The 6223-nt window shown below is 41.0% G+C and overlaps 1 long non-coding RNA gene across 1 annotated transcript; it reads right to left on the reverse strand.

Moving 5' to 3' along the window:
- Positions 1 to 1340: 1340 nt before the first annotated feature.
- On the reverse strand, positions 1341 to 2847 carry LOC112069436 (uncharacterized). Its single transcript, XR_002893734.2, has 2 exons — positions 2481 to 2847; positions 1341 to 1593 (listed from the first exon to the last, which is right to left on the reverse strand). It is a non-coding gene; the product is annotated as an uncharacterized lncRNA (long non-coding RNA).
- Between the last annotated feature and the right edge of the window lie 3376 nt (positions 2848 to 6223).

Consider the following 6223-nt stretch of genomic DNA (forward strand, 5'->3'; position numbering starts at 1 on the left):
TAATTTGCTAGCTATCATACAGTAGGCGTATATTAATAATTATATATTTAATATAAGTAGACATACACTCATAATTGACTGTAGCTACCGGTGGCTGAAAACCCAATCATCGCGGGATGAACGGGTGATGAATTTCTGGCCAAGAGTGGTCAATTTAAAAATTCGTCCTTCCTCCCTTGCCTTGCAAGTGTATACTCGTCAGACGTCATCAGAAGTGTCCACTTAATTTTATGGCTGAGGGGATAGGGTCTGTCTTAAGTGTTTGGACCGCACATCTAAGTATTTTTTTTAAACCTCTCGCTTTGGAAGAATGTATCAATGTGTAGTTTATACATGTGTAATCTATGAGCATATTTACTGTTTTACCTCAATTATTCATGAAATCCCTAGTTGAAAGCGACTGTTTTTTTCTGGAAGTTATGCTGTGCTTTTTCCCTTACATTTTCCCCCATGTGGACCAGCCCRTTAGCAATTCAAGTTCTAGCTAATGAGCTTCATTCAACCTCTCGCCATTTGAGTGACAGCTAGCAAGACGCATACACAGCAGAGCAATGATGTGGTGCACATATCTACACATATGACTTAGTACGCAATTTTCGGCGATCACATTTGGCTGGTGAGCGCTAACAAGTCTACAAAAGTACCAGAGAATCTCTAAATTAGACTAACAAGTTGTGTGCCCTTTGTAGAGCCAGTGATGTTATTGCACTTTTAGTTAATTAAATATAAAACAGCCTTTTTTATAATTTTTATGCGTGAAAAGTTTGCTTTGAAAGAACCGTTGATTCATACTGGTTGGACAGACAGCCTGCACTGCATAATAGCAACGTTTCATCCTAACTTCCTATTGGCTGTCATATACATCTCTGAAATAGTTTATTAGATTTATATTTGCGACACTCCAACAATGAATGATACAACAGATAATTAGGCCTAACTACCATTCACAGGATACAATGTCAATACACAACAGAAAATAATCCTTAAAATCTTTGACATTGTTTATGGGTTTGATAAGGTTAATTAATGTGGTAGGACCAGTACATTATGACCCAGGTCACTGAAAGAGGTTTGAACATTTAAATGGCTCTTGTTTAACTTTCTCACCTCCATGAGTCACATGACAGTGAACACGAGGGATGACTGGAGTCTGGAGTTTCCATATGGCTCGCTGGGTCACCCTATAGAAAGTGATGCAACAATCTACTAGTCATTCTGCTACTCTATTTTTCAGTCATAAATTCAGACATTTCACTCTGATACCAACAGACCCAAAGTGAGTCTTTTTAATTATAAGCAAATAAATACTTTCACAAGTAGGTGAAAACTCACGAGGCATGTCATTGTCAAAAGAAAAAGTTTATTCTTAGAACATTTTAGTGACAAGGAGTTTCCCTATTGAAGTTTGCAAGTGGGCATGTTGTGGAATAATGGTCCCACTCTCCAGCTGGTAGGTTTACTTCCCTCAGGCCAGAGCYTTAACTCCCAAAATAAAGTTCTGTAATGCACTGACTGCAAACAATTAGAGTCAAAGTGTATCACAGAACTTTACTTGGACAGCCACAGTGCCAACCCTTTTCACTACTCCTTCACCTGCAACATATAAAGAGAGAGTGAAATGTAAGTTTCCTATTGATGTGCTGGGTTGATAAACACTTTGAATTAACACTGTAGTGTGGGAAAATATGTAATTGAGGTTGGGATGACTTTCTGAACACAATATTGAAACCTAAAAGTTAAAATCCACCAGGATTTGAGATTAAACTGAAATCAACCACAGCRGAGTGCTTTACAAAAAGTGTATTACGTGGAACTTTAACTAATTCTCTGGGCTTATTAAAACACAGAGAGGAGTGAATGGAAAGACTGCTGTTGGAAACTTGGATTGATTCTCACACTCTGACACCAACCCCCCCCCCACCACCATACAAATGATGAAATCATACAATATCACACAGTAAGAGGCAAGATCCATTTTCCTTCATAAGGTGTTTACTTTGCAGTTCTACCTGGAATACTTTCAAGGTAGTAAAGGCAACCAATTAGGGCACTCCATATGTGGAACAGATGACGTGTCTAAAAGGTTCCAAATTTGAAATCATGAATTTCTTTTTATGTTGAATAGTTCACTCCAAGGGTAAGACACCCACGTTCATTACGCTGTTTAGCCTACTTGTTGAGTTTTTCCACAAGCCACAGACTGAATTTCACAATGAAAATATAGTGTAGAATGGTCTACCTATAAAACAAGGCAAATATTCAACATATTCCACTTCAGATTGCAGTAACAAATACATGTATATTCAACACCGTTTGGAGAGTTGCTTATTGTCATGAAGTTACAAAGTACAAAATCAAACAGTGAATTAAAAGATGTTGGAATTCGATTAGCAGATGTGAAATGCCATAGCATAGCTTCATATTCTAAATGTGAACACTATAAATGAGAAGCTAAAGAAATGCAATTGACCATACGGTACCTGGTAGAAACGGGAGCTCTTAAAGGGGAACAGCTGCAATCAAGCACGAGGGCAAACTGATAATAAAATGCAAAAAGCAGTGGGCTATCTAAAATGATTGCAGGACAAACTATCGAAGCAAGCAAGAGTTTTTCCACTTCCTAATTTCGCGGTTGACGTCCCTCTTTGGAGCCTCCATACAGTGTTCGTTTTGGTGCATTCACGCCGCTTTTACCTCTTATTCTATTCRTTCAGCCCTGTGCAGTTCAGTCTGTAGCTGGAAGAATGTCGACGTGGAGCTGCCAAACGTGAACGCGTATTCGTGGGCGCGCTTAAGGGGAAAAAAACCCCGTATAATTTCAGATAGTGGAACAGTGAAGTAAGTGTACGGTGTAGTAGATAAGGTAGCTAGAGGTAGTGAGGATCTTTACAGATAAATTGTCGGAGCTCGTCGTATGATCACCTCATTAAGAAGACATGTTTCAAACGCTACTTAATTGCAAAGTGGTCCCAACCTCTCAGGTGTCAGAATGTTAGACTAGACGCAGTGGTTCCCATACTTTTTAGTCCCTTACCCCTTCAAACATTCAACCTACAGCTGCGTACCCCCTCTAGCACCAGGGTCAGTGCACTCTCAAATGTTGTTTTTTGCCATCATTGTAAGCCTGCCACACASACACAATACGATACATTTATTAAACATAAGAATGGAGTGTGAGTTTTTTTCACAACCGGCTCYTGGGAAGTGACAAAGAGCTCTTATAGGACCAGGGCACAAATAATATAACAATCAATAATTTTGCTCTTTATTTAATCATCTTATATTTAAACCTGATTTGTTAATCGAAAATTGTGAATAACTCACCACAGGTTAATGAGAAGGGTGTGCTTGAAAGGATGCACATAACTCTGCAATGTTGGGTTGTTTTGGAGAGAGTCATTTTCCACACAGTCTGTGCCTGTATTTAGTTTTCATGCTAGTGAGGGCCGAGAATACACTCTCACATAGGTACATGGTTGCAGAGGGCATCAGTGTCTTAACAGTGCGATTTGCCAAGGCAGGATACTCTGAGCGCAGCCCTATCCAGAAATCTGGCAGTGGCTTCTTATTAAATAAAGTTTTCACAGAACCGCTTGTTGCAATTTCGATGAGTCTCTCTTGTTCAGATATCGGTAAGTGGACTGGAGGCAGGGCATGAAAGGGATAACAAATCCAGTTGTTTGTGTCATCCATTTAGGGAAAGTACCTGCGTAATTGCGCACCCAACTCACTCAGGTGCTTCGCTATATCACATTTGACATCGTCTGTAAACGTGAGTTCATTTAATGGAAAGACCTGTGTTGTCCTTGTTAATGRAGACAGAGAAGAGCTCCAACTTCTTAATCATAGCCTCAATTTTGTCCGGCACATTGAATATAGTTGCGGAGAGACCCTGTAATCKCAGATTCAGATCATTCAGGCGAGAAAAAACATCACCCAGATAGGCCAGTCGTGTGAGAAACTCGTCATCATGCAAGCGGTCAGACAAGTGAAAATTATGGTCAGTAAAAATAACTTTAACTTCTCTGGGATATGTGGGACGCTAACTTGGCCAAAAGCCAGTAAAAATGCAGAGCGCCAAATTCAAATAAATTACTATAAAAATCTAACTTTCATGAAATCACACATGAAAGATACCAAATTAAAGCTACACTTGTTGTGAATCCAGCCAACATGTCAGAATTCAAATAGGCTTTACGACGAAAGCACACCAAACGATTATGTTAGGTCAGAGCCAAGTCACAGAAAAACACAGCCATTTTTCCAGCCAAAGAGAGGAGTAACAAAAAGCAGAAAGAGATAAAATTAATCACTAACCTTTGATGATCTTCATCAGGCGAATGCAAACAATGCTATTATCTGAGGATAGCAACAGAGTAAACAAAGAGAGGGAAGTGTAACAGTATAACTTTAGTACGTCCCCTCGCCCCGACARGGGCGCGAACCAGGGACCTTCTGCACACATCAACAACAGTCACCCTCGAAGCGTCGTTACCCATCGCTCCACAAAAGCCGCGGCCCTTGCAGAGCAAGGGGAAACCCTACTTAAGTCTCAGAGCAAGTGACGTAACTGATTGAAACGCTACTAGCGCGTACCCGCTAACTAGCTAGCCATTTCACATCCGTTACACTCACCCCCCTTTCAACCTCCTCCTTTTCCGCAGCAACCAGTGATCCGGGTCAACAGCATCAATGTAACAGTATAACTTTAGTACGTCCCCTCGCCCCGACACGGGCGCGAACCAGGGACCCTCTGCACACATCAACAACTGACACCCACGAAGCGRCGTTACCCATCGCTCCACAAAAGCCGCGGCCCTTGCAGAGCAAGGGGAAACCCTACTTAAGTCTCAGAGCAAGTGACGTAACTGATTGAAACGCTACTAGCGCGTACCCGCTAACTAGCTAGTCATTTCACATCCGTTACAGAAGCATATTTCAACCCTGCAGGCGCGACACAAAATGCAGAAATAAAAATATAATTCATGCCTTACCTTTGACGAACTTCTGTTGTTGGCACTCCAATATGTCCCATAAACATCACAAATGGTCTTTTTGTTCGATTAATTCCYTCGATATATATCCAAAATGTRGCGCGTTTGATCCAGAAAAACACTGGTTCCAACTTGTGCAACGTGACTACAAAATATCTCAAAAGTTACCTGTAAACTTTGCCAAACCATTTCAAACTACTTTTGTAATACAACTTTAGGTATTTTTTAATGTAAATAATTGATACAATTGAAGATGATCTGTGTTCAATACAGGATTAAAACAAACTGTAGCTAGCTTTCTGGTCACGCACCTCTATCTAACAGTACACTTCAAGTGACCCTCGTTCAAGATGGTCGTACTTCTTCATTACACAAAAGAAATAACCTCAACCAATTTCTAAAGACTGTTGACATCCAGTGGAAGCGGTAGGAACTGCAAGAAGGTCAATTAGAAATCTGGATTCCCAATGAAAACCCATTGAAAAGAGAGTGACCTCAACAACAAAAATCTGAATGGTTTGTCCTCGGGGTTTCGCCTGCTAAATAAGTTCTGTTATACTCACAGACATTATTCAAACAGTTTTGGAAACTTCAGAGTGTTTTCTATCCATATCTACTAATAATATGCATATCTTATCTTCTGGGGATGAGTAGCTGGCAGTTGAATRTGGGTATGCTTTTCATCCAAACGTGAAAATGCTGCCCCCTATCCTAGAGAAGTTAAGCTCGTCACAGCACTTCTGTATGTTGTAAAAGTATTACATGGTCGCTGCCCATATCATTGCATAGTGCAGAAAATACATGAGAGTTCAGGGGCCTTGCTTTAACAAAGGTAATCATTTTCACTGTAATGTCCAAAATGTCTTTAAAGCTGTCAGGCATTCCCTTGGCAGCAAGAGCCTCTCGGTTGATGCTGCAGTGTACCCAAGTGGCGTCGGGTGAAACTGCTTGCATGCGAGTTACCACTCCACTATGTCTCCCAGTCATGGCTTTTGCGCCATCAGTACAGATAGCAACACATCTTGACCACCAATGTCCATTTTATGTCACAAAGCTGTCCAGTACTTAAAAAAATATCCTCTCCTGTTATCCTGGTTTCCAGTGGTTTGCAGAAGAGGATGTCTTCCTTAATTGACCCCCCATAAACGTAATGGACAGCAGCGGATTTAGGTATGGGCGACTTAGGCAGCCGCCCAGGGCGGCATCTTGCCTGGGGCGGCATAGGGCGC

This window comes from Salvelinus sp. IW2-2015, unplaced genomic scaffold (genome assembly GCF_002910315.2).
Source record: "Salvelinus sp. IW2-2015 unplaced genomic scaffold, ASM291031v2 Un_scaffold1011, whole genome shotgun sequence".
Classification (NCBI taxonomy): Eukaryota; Metazoa; Chordata; class Actinopteri; order Salmoniformes; family Salmonidae; genus Salvelinus; species Salvelinus sp. IW2-2015.